Genomic DNA, 11,268 nt, shown 5'->3' on the forward strand with positions numbered 1-11,268 from the left:
TCCAGGCTAAACATCCCCACTTTTCTTAGCTGCTCCTCACAGGACTTGTGCTCCAGACCCTTCCCCAGTTCTGCTGCCCTTCTCTGAACACACTCCAGACCATCAGTGTCTTTCTTGTGGTGAGGGGCCAAAAACTGAACACAGGATTTGATGTTTGGCCTCACCAGTGCATCGTATAGGGGGGCACTCCCTGCCCTGGTCCTGCTGGCCACACTGTTCCTGATACAGGCCAGGATGCCACTGGCTTCTGGACACCTGGGCACACGCTGTCTCAGCCAGTGTTAACCAGCACCTCCAGGCCCTTTTCCACTGGGCAGCTTTCCAGCCACTGTCCCCAGGCCTGTAGTGTTTTATCATCATAGAGTTCTTTTCCAAGCGTAATGACTCTGTGATTCTATGACAGTCTGTAATGCAGTTATGTTTCCATTCATGTTGTTGATAAAAGAGTTTGATAGTAAAGTGACAAAAATTATTGTTTAGGTTAGCTGAACCCAAGTCTCACCTCCTTGACAGGTGTCACCCTGCTTTGTCTTTTCTGAATGGACTCTCATAGTAGGCAGAGCTCTGCTTACCTTGACACCAGTTGAAGCAAACCTGGAGCCATGACACACAGGCAGTGTAATCAATGCACTGCAAGCCAGGTGATGTCCTGCCCACCTCTCAGACCAGCCCAGCCCATCTGGATCTGGTTCTTCTTACCTTTTTGGTGTTAGACTGAAATAGGGCCAAGAACTGATCCTTGGTGACTGGCACTCAAAACCTAGTGACTCCTGCTGCTCTTGTGTTTGCTGGTGCCAACAGGCTCACTTTAAGGTTGCTAGCTTATGTTTATGGGCAAGTGGTGACTTTAATGTTTTCAGACTTCCTACTGCTTGTTTTTGCAACCTCCATGTTGTTATGGCAGCTGTCATAAAACCAGAATGATAGATAAATGTGAAAATCAGTCCTATAAAGCAGCAAGCAATGTAGAAGACAATGAAGTGCAGGGGATTACATGCACCTCATATGGGGAAAATGTTGCATTCACTAAATACAAACATACATTTCCCTCTGTTTTGTCTTTTGAAATGAGAACAAGGGGGACAAATCAACAGAACAGGGATACCCCGGTGAAACTTCACTGAAGTCAGTACAGTTGCACACCAGGGATGCATTTGGCTGATTCTTTTGCTAACGGCTGTATGAAAGCCTTAATACAGAGTTTCTGCATGTGTGAAGTGTATGCCAAGACAAACGCAATGTGCTAAATGAAACCTCTTGATTTATTTAAATAAAAAAAATGTTACCAAAAAACAGTGGATAATTGTAGTGGAATGGATCCAGACTGGAATAATCTGTCTCGTGTCTCCAGAGTGTCTGAGGGAGGGGCTGTAAGGAATATCTTGCTTGTATACCTAAGCAATGTAGGATATGCAGATAGCAGATAATTTCTTGAAACTGCTAAGATCCACCAAGGGACTCAGAGCTCTCTAGAAGACAAAGGTTATAATCAGATGTATACCAGCTCTTTTGGCTGCAGCTGATATGAACTAAGAGATTATCAAACACACCCCATTTTCATCAGTTATCGTCTTTATAGGCACTTGCCTCCCTCTCCCCTTGAGTTCAGATCTGCTGCCAGTATGATCATCACTCCCTGCTTGGCCAGAATGATCAAATTAAAAAAAAAATTACTATCAAAAGTGTCAAGGATAAACAAACACAGTTTGCCTTAACTGGGTCGGACTATAAACCTGGAGATGTGCTGTGGGCATGGTAGCTGCCATTCATGCCTCGGGCTGGGCTAGAAGAGGCAGTGTCTTGGTGTGGATCGGCAGCAGCCAAAACAGCATCCCTGAGCACAGTCTTACTTCAGTGTTGGAACACCATGGACTTTCTCCTTATAATGCCTGACTGCCTGCTGACTGTGGAGATAGCTACAGCCCTGCACTGGCCTCCCTTCTGCCTGTACTGACCTACTAAACACTTCAAACCAGGTAACTGTTGAGCTGTTCATCAGAAACCCACCTCACATCAGAAGTTTGGTGGGTTTCCTCTATGTTTAATAGCTGGTATTAAAGCCCAGCCAAGCAGGGGCTCCCAGACCACACCTAAATTCCACTTGAGGTCGAGTGCTGGGAAGAGGGAAAGGGAGAAGAGATTGTGTACCTGATATCTTCAGATATGAGAGACCCAGTTTTAAAGGAATGCCAGAATCTAGAGCTCCCACGTGCACTGTTGGAAATGGTGCAAGGAAGCTTCCTCGAGACATAAAGCTGTTCTACTTAGCATGAAATAATTATGCAAATGCCTCTAGGACGAGGTCAGGGCAATCGTAAAAGCTAATGCCCATATTAACAGCGCGTCAGGTACACAGAGTGAGTGCAGCTCCCAAGAAGGAGCACAATGGAATAGAAACCCTCAGAAAAGTTCTCAGCCAGGATGGGTCACTGTTAGGGATAATAAGGCAACTTCATGTCTACATATGCACTCACAGCCGGTGGCAGACTATTTTAGCTTTAAGGGACTGTCTGTGTCAGGAGGTAACCAGCAAGAGGAGAGTGGGAAACTAGATAGGAGCTAAAGCACTCCAGGAAATTCCATCGAATCCTGGATAGACGTTGTCTCACATGTTGAGAAGTGTGATGGTGCAGTACTGGAGGAGTTATCTTGGTTACATGAGTATTTCAGTATTGCTGTCTTTGGTGAAAATACCTGTTAGAAGAGCAAGATGGAGTGACAGTGCTTGCATAAATGTATCGGGATGGAAAAATACTAAAATATGGTTCAGAGAAAGAATTAAAGGTGAGATTTTCAAAACTAGTTTTAGAAAGTTGGCACTCCAAGTCTCTCTCATTTCTACTGGGAAAAGGGTATCCTAAATGGACAACTTTGAAAATGCCTCCAGTTTTTCAAAGGGACGTAAATTCATTTTAATTAGTTTGTATTCTTCAGCTGTTTAAGCACTTCAGAAAATGTCACCATGAGTCAATAAAGATGCACTAATCAATTACATCAGCGAGTTTAACATTAGCATCCCAGTATTAAATTATCCTTCAACATTTATTATATGGTTTCTAAAAGAAGTTGTCTCCTATAAGACTGGATTATACGAAAAATAGTGCTACCAAATCCAAATGCCTAGGGGCAGTGTAAATATCCTAACTCTGACATCCTGAAGTTTGAATACTGACATGTGAAATCATAATGTTCTTTCATAGCCTCATCCATGGTCCACAGAAGTCAGACAGAAAATTTCTGATGACCCATTCATGTCTTGTCTCAGGCTTTTAATATAGCTTTTTCCACTCTATTTAATGTCTGACCTCATACAGCTTTGTTCCTGTAACAAAAATGTTGTCTGGTACCTGAATTGTGCCTGATTTCTTAGAAATGTCAAGGTAGTTTGCTAGCATGGTTGAACTAAGAACAAAGTCTAAAGGATAGTGAATACTGAGATTCATTTTAAAAATACACTTTTAAACAATAAAGTCTTTTAGATTATGCCATACATTAAGTTTTGGCTAATACTAAGAAACTCTGGTGAGAGAATGAGAGCTTTCTGTTCCAGTTAACGTTTGTGAGATATAAGCATCATGCACATCTTAAAACACTAACAAAGCATGGTGCAGAATGGGGCCTGTAATAACTTCTGATGCTGGGAGTCCAACGTGCAGCAGGAGGGGACACCACTGCAGCTCAGCAGTCAAAGTGCTGGACTGGGTCCTTGGAGCTGCATACTTCACTCCTGGCCTACAAACCACATTGTATGAATTACTATAACTCTGCCAGCCTGAATTTCTCTCTGTTTAAAGGGAGAAAATGCTAATTTTGTTTCGCAAAGCTCTATGGTAGGTGATTGTTTTGTTTGATTAGGACCAGCTCGCTAATTATTACTCAGACAGCAAGAAAAATTCAAAGAAGCGAGAATTTTTTAGACAGTGCCATTAATTTTGTTTATGGCATGTTTTGCATTGGTAGTGTAACAAACTGAAAAGCCACAGCTCTCTTTGAACCTCACTTTCCTCCTTTACACAGAATTTTTCAATTTCACAGCACACAACTGATTCTGGAGGGGGGCGGGCAGAGGGGAGAAGAGAAGTGATGATTTTGGCAGCGACACCGTTATGATTTGCTAAAATAGCAGCTTGGCAAATCTGGTTTCTCAAATAGCTCATGTTTTGTTAATTACTGACAGCTTTGTTTTTAACTGAACGTGAAACAATGTGGAGAAATGGGCAAGCATGGCCCCTGACTCACCACTGCCCGGCTAAGCTCGGCAGGTGGGAGCAAGCTGTCTCCAAGAAGGGGCCCGAGCAGTAATTGCTGCCTCAGTTCATGAGGTTCAGCAGATAGACACAAGGGGAGAGTTCCTGGGACCCAGCTATGAGGTGCCCAAAAGGAACTCTTCCCTCCCCACGCTCAGTGGGCCAGTAAGAGATTAGAAATCTTACCAAAAAGGAATGTGAAGCAGGCTGGAGAGGTGTCCCCTTCCCCAGAACGGTTGGATCTGGGTAACAACGAGGCACAGGATGACATGGAGGAACTGTTGGCCTTGGTTCTGTCCCGAGAAATGTGGAGAAATGGGAGGGATCTGGCTGCTGTAGACCACCAGGGGCTGGAAGCATTCCTGCAGGATCCGGGGGTTTACCTGAAAATGCATCTGCATTAGGTGGAGCCCAGTCACTTTACTCATGTTTGCTTCAGATTAGGGACCACATCCCATGAAAAGCAAAAAGTGTGAGACTTCAGAATGTCTGAAGTAAGTATGGGGAAAATGGGCCAGAGCAGACACTCTTATTGCAGTTCATCTGTCAGCATGTCCTGGCCACCGGGAAGTTCATATGGAGCATATCTCCACATACATTTATCTCCACAAAACCTGAATGATGCTCAGTCTTCCAACACAGGGCATGAAAACAGCATGGGCTCCCTGGGCAAGTCGAGAGATGCACTTTGGACTGGGATGCACAAATAATTGGGCACAAATATGGGAGCTTTGTATGAGCAGGAACTTGTTATACAGGTCCTGCCTTCCCTGATCCTATTCCAGTGAGCGTGATGGATTCTGGTACCAGAACATGGGGAAATTCAAAGATGTAGAAAACTGAAAAATTAAAATCTAATGCAAGACAGATTATTTCTTCTGCCTGCATGCATGTAATGAATCTCTTCTCTGGTCCAGGAAATCTCAGGGGCCAAGAACACAGCAGAATATTTTTCAAGGCCCTGAAACTTAATCATATAACAAAAATATCCAGTCAGGTTAATAAATTTTACAAAAGCAGAAAAACTTCATCTTCAAGGTTTATACCTATTTCTAATGAGTTGAGACCAGGACTAAAATATTACAGGGAACAAGGATTCCTAAAGATGCTTGTGTGGTGACAAGATGCTGGAGCGGCAAGACTGCTGGCCATGTAAAACTATTCATGCATAACCGTGCTCCTAATGATCCTGTGGCAATTTATTTTTTGACCTATGTTTATTGTATTGGGTAAATGTCACATCCACTTTTTGTTTCTTTATTAGCACAGCTCATCAGGCGCTCTGTGTGTGTGTGTGTGTGTTTGTATATGCACAACACATAGACATAATTACACGTAAGTCCTTCGGTGTCACTTTTCCCAGAGCAGAGTAACACTTTGCATATTAAATGAATTTTTATAGAAATAATGCTACAGAGCTAATTTTCTTCGACCATTTTTTCCTCTTTACTAATACATAAGAAAAATGGAAATAGTGAGTCAGAACATATCTGTAATCACATGGCATGAAGAGAAATTCAATTTCCAAAGTGCTGAGCTTTGTGTCTCGCTACAGAAGGAAGTCTGTAAACTTGGGCTGTATAATGCACATCGCAGAGCTGGTATTCATGACTGACAAACTGTTTTGAGAAGCAGCAGCATCTCAGTTGTGTGTAGACAGACATTTTGCAACTGTCCTCTCACTGAAGTTATCTGGAGCTCAGGAAGTGATCTGGGAAATCAATTTCGTACAGTGAAAGCATAGTGCTGGGAATACAGGCTGAAAACTTTGGCTCTTTCACAAACTTGTTGCTTGACTTCAGCACAACAGAAGGACAGGAGTCCAAGAGTGACCTGGGGCTGCTTTTCCATCATTGGGCTATTCTTCTTTAACTAGCATTTGTTTTTCTTGCTATGGATCAGTATCTCATTTCCTCAGCCAAAAATAAAAAGGCAGGGGACAAAAAATGTCCTACAAAGGGATCCTGAATTATGAAGCCCAAGCCCCAGACCCAGAAGATCTCATGACAGGTTTCTCCCTTGTTATGCAATGCAGAGGAGGACGTATTACTCAGTGAACTAAGATTTCACTGGATGAAGCACTGGATAATGTTTCAGTCTGACTTCTAATCTTGCACAATCCTTGGTGCGCCCCTGACACTGCCTAGAGAAGAAAGGCAGCTGTCCTGCCCCACAGGTGGGGAAGCCTCCTTGTCCCACCACCCAGTGCTCCTCTGGGATGCTGCCACAGCCGTCCCCAGCTCCTTCACAGCATCACAGGCAGAGGCGCCTGCCACGCTTCCCTCTGGCAGGTCATTACCTTGACCTCTAAACAATGAAACTTTATGCAAAGAATGGAGGGACAAAAAAGCGGGGGGGGGGGGGGGGGGGGGGGAAGAAAAGAAAAAGAAAAGAAAAAATTACGTGATGGCTGGGATTGAAGCAAAGAAAAAAATTACAGGAGTGCAAAGTACAAAGGGGATTAAAAAAAGGAAAGAGAAAAAGAGATGGGAGACTTGAATAGCATTGAATATTTGAATTTCTTTTGTTTGAGAGGGGTTTTTTTAAGGCTGCTTGGAATTGTAAAGGGCTTTCTTTTTTTATACAGGTGTTCTCTATACATTTTTCCAATTAGAAGAATCTCCTTTATATATTTAGCACTATTTAGAGGGGACTGGGAAGATAAGGCTGCTGAGGAATGCTGCAGGCTAAAGCTAGGTTCTCCAAACTGGCTTTTGTTGCACCAATGTGAATCACTTAATAATTCATATTTCAGAATACATTAATGCAAATGATAATTTTAGCTTGCTATTGAATTTTTAAATATGCACTACAAGCAATTTATATTTCTGTTCATTTTGCCAGGTAAAACTGTTTAGACGTTTTTAACATATGCTTGGTTTCATTCATCATATATCATTCCATTGTTTTAATTTGGGGTAATTAAAAATTAGGAACATCACAAATAATACATGGATCCCTGTGTTCACAGAAAAATAACACGGAAATTATGCTCAATCTTGCAATTTGAATGGAAGACATTTTTTAGTGATGCTGCAGTAACAAAATAGCAGTGTCCTGTGATTCTGAAGATAATCTATATCTAAGTAAAAATTACTGTGATTAATTGGTATCCCTTTTTCTTTAAATCACTAGTGGGTTTTTCTGGTTTTTTTTTTTTGTTGTTTGTTTGTTTTTTTTTTGTTTAGATTTACAAGCAATATTTGGTGTAGGAAGGACAAACATGTTGTTCCTCTCCTACTGAGCTGGCTAGATAATTAGACGACTCAAAATCAGAGGTTATTGAGGATTCACTTTCTCTTTTATGTTTCTGGAAACTAATTGTCAGCTTTGACCCCACATTTCAGAGGCACAGCAGGAGCTCAAGTGGCACACAAGCTGTGAGACCCAGAGTGCCCAAGCTGGGCTTTGTCCAGGGAAATGTAAGCAGCTCTGGGATTCTTGCATTTGTCCCTCATCCCTCCAATGTCCCCAGGGAAGCCAGTCCTGCCTGCCCAAGTGACCATGGCCCAGCAATGTGCCACTTGGTAGGGGTACATTTAAAGCAGCAGTTGGGGACAATGGATGCAGAATCCTGAAGCATCTTGCTCTGGCTCTGTAACTTGTTGTAGAGAAATAGAATGTCTGTAGAGAGGGCCAGGGAGTGAGGAGGACATCCTGAGGGCCAGCTGTGCCTTCTCTCTTCCTCACATTTCTGACTGTGGCTCTCCAGCTCCAGCATGTCTGGGAGGGTGTTAACTTTGCTCTCACCATGTTCAAGAGCTCAGGTAACTTCTCTCCCATTCAACCATGCCTGTAACAAAGGACAAGAAGGAGACTGATGGACTCCCTTCTACACCTCTGGGGAAGATGCATCACCATCACACCTTCCCACTTAATCTTGATGGACAAAGGAAATACAAATTGCTGCCCTTCATCCCTTTTCAGGACAGCAAACCCATCTTTTACCACCAATAGTGCCAGACTGCATTCTACAAACACCTACTCGCCCCCGGCTTCCTTTGGCCACCACAAGTGCTCAGCTATGATAAGGTGGTAGCATTTCCTAGATACGAGATCTACAGACAGATATGACCCACCTAACAGTGGGACATATCCCAGAGCTCTCATATGCAAATCTCATCCTGTACTTAATCAAATATCATCCATCTGGGGAGGCGAGGAAAAGAAAAAAATGGAAGTGCTATTAGAAAAGAAACAGTAATGGGAAGAAAAGAGATATCAAGGAATGAAAACAATTTGTTATAAATTAATATTACAACCTGGGGATATAAATATGTCTGGTTATTGGAACGCACACTCTCCCCTTTAAACCATTGCTTGAAGCATAAAACTTCCCACGACATGCTGTATTGGTCAATGTATCTCTGTAAGAAGGTGCTTTGTATCTCAGAGGTAGCATAAGAGCCATTAGATGTGGGTGTTGCTATGGTAACTGCTCTTTTTTTTAATTGAATAGCATAGTAAGTAGTCTTGTAAAACCCACCAACCCGTAACTTGCTGGTGCCCTGAGGCAGCATTAATGCAAGCACCTTTTCTTTGTCTTATTTCCTTCCTAGAGAGACGCAGGTACCTCAGAATAAGCTGCATCCTTACAAGGGTAGTAACTGTGCCAGGAGAATATGTTCCCATGCCTTTTATTTAGGGGATGGTAAACAGAATGTCAGGTAAGATACACCAGTTTTATTCCAGGTCGCTTTTTCATGGGGTATGGTAGACAGGAGACTCTCCCCTTCTTTTCCAGCTGAGATGGAAAAGCCAAAATCTTTTGCTAATGTGTCATCATTCACTTATTTCACACACTGCACACCCCCCACCCCCCCACCCCCACCCCAAGTCATGGTGCTGTATTACAGCCAAGCAGCAAAGCAACCAGAGGAAACCTTCCAGTACCCCAGCCATTTGGATGAGAGGAATTTTGTTTGGTGTAAGATTTACTGGTCTTCTCTTTCTGTTGACATGTGTCAAGTGGATATGTGTCAGGTGTGACTCTTTCTAAACCTCTGAGACCTTCTTCTTTTATCGTACTTTTCAGAAGATCAGTGATCTATTTGAATGGTGAGCTGGGTCACCTGTCTGCATTTTGGATCCTCTCTGTTCTTGCCCCTCTTCATGTTTTAAATCAGTAGTAGAGTATTTTTCTATGCACACGAATACCAGTCCTTCTCCAAGCAGGGAAACTGTCTCTCTGGTTGAATACTTGTTTAATTTGGTCAAACATACCAGCTTTTCAGCTTCAGCTCCAGAATTCCCCTTGCCACTGCTGATAAGCATGCCTTGTGGCAGTTTTTGCTGTGGGATTCTCTGTAGGGGGCTGTATCTCCAGTTTCAATGTCCTTGTCAGATGAAGTGTGCTCATACACCCTCACCACTTTCCTCCTAGCCCAGCCCCTTGGCCTCAGTGAAGTTGCAATATCGTAGATGGTCTGCAAGCAGGTCCTGCCCCTAGCTGACCAGAAGAGCTTTCAGAAGAACCTGTGATTGCTGCTATTTCTTTTTCCTCTGTGTTTTTATAATTCCCTATGACCAATCATCCCTATGCTATTCCATGCAAGCCCACTAAAAGGAGCACTTCATGGGGATGAAAAGGAGATAATTGTCTTTAATGCCAAAAGAATGACTAACCTTAAGGCTTTTTTGTTCAGGATTTTTATTTATGTGTTTATATGGCAAAGTCCACGGCTGAGATTTTGGTAATCCCCATTCAGGTGCTGCCAAACAAGGATGGCACTGAAGCAGATATTTGAGATAAACTTTTTTTTTATCCTAAAGTTTTCCCGGTCATCTAAAAGTGCTGCTTTGATTGCTGCACATTTTCTGTTTTGGCAGGGCTCAAGCTGATCAAATCCAGAATCATGGGTTATTCCACCTAAGTCTTCCAAGAAGCTCTTGAAACACTAAGACACATGTCTTCATAATCTGCTTTCTTTAAGGTGCTCTTGAGGGAGTGGGCACTCTCCCACCTCCAGGCTGTACCCCAGGTGGGGCATGGCAACCCTCTAGTTCTCCTAGCACGGTTGTTCCACTGTGGGAAAAACAATGCAGGATTTACTGGGTTAGACTTTTCTTCAAGGCTATGTAGTTTTTCAATGACATTTTGATGTCAAATAAAAAAAAGATAGCCAGAAAAGCTGCCAAATACAAATCTCAGCTTCAGACAGCTGTAAACCTTGGGTACATTAGAGATTGGAGCTGAGAGGTATTGTCAGAGCCTGTGATATATTTATTAACCAAAAGTGAGAAAATTTCTCCCGCTTCAGAGAACTGAAGTGAACTTTGGGTGTCATATAAGCCTGGTGCTGCTCTGCCATTTGGGAAGTTAATTTCCCCCTAGAAAGAAGTTATGGCCTTTAATCAAAGGCTTGTGAAAAGTGACTCATTTTGCTTGGTCGGCAAAGGTTTCTAATTTGTTTTGATATTTTTGGCCCTATCCAGAGAATGTCTTTATTGGAAAAGACAGATTAAAGAAATAGATAAAAAAAGAGGAGGAAATGCTTGATGTGCACTTGAGGTGTCTGGATTTGTTGAAATATGGCTTGGAAAGTCTGAGTGATCTTCGCATTCATATCACAACTTCACTGTAAAAGAAAGGTCACTTCTGCTTGTATTCTGGGGCAGCTTTTTCTCTTTTGTCCCCTTGGTAAGATCTTTCCTTTTGTATTATTATGGATGTACCTTGGTTTTGAACTTTTCCTCTTTTCTCTTTTTTTTCTCTTTTTTCTTTTTTTCTTCTTTTTGGACAGAGAACTGATATTTCATCTTTTAAAAGATTTACAAGAAAAAGAAATAATATATGCACCACAGTGGAAAAGCATGTCTCTGTTCATACCTTTGCATTTTACAGGAAAATATGTCATTCCTTTCAGATCCATGAATTAAGATGCACTATTTTTTGCTGAAGGCTATTTTAAATTAGGCTAATAAATTGCTGCTCTCTGCCTTGCGTGATAATGCATTACATTATCTACTGATGTACACGTATTGTTTGACTCTAATGGTGTGGAAATTAAATGTTAGACAT

The 11,268-nt window shown here is 42.3% G+C and overlaps 1 long non-coding RNA gene across 8 annotated transcripts in view; it reads left to right on the forward strand.

Annotated features, from left to right (window-relative positions):
* LOC135302482 (uncharacterized) overlaps positions 1 to 11,268 on the forward strand; it is a 122,939-nt gene that overhangs the window by 83,577 nt on the left and 28,094 nt on the right. For 2 of the 8 annotated variants that reach the window (XR_010364081.1, XR_010364080.1), the window contains one exon: positions 8,807 to 8,914. The exons of the other annotated variants lie outside the window; for them this stretch is intronic. This is a non-coding gene — a long non-coding RNA (uncharacterized LOC135302482). The remainder of the gene's footprint in view (positions 1 to 8,806; positions 8,915 to 11,268) is intronic. 8 annotated transcript variants of the gene reach the window in all.

The sequence above is a fragment of the Passer domesticus genome, chromosome 1, assembly GCF_036417665.1.
Source record: "Passer domesticus isolate bPasDom1 chromosome 1, bPasDom1.hap1, whole genome shotgun sequence".
Classification (NCBI taxonomy): Eukaryota; Metazoa; Chordata; class Aves; order Passeriformes; family Passeridae; genus Passer; species Passer domesticus.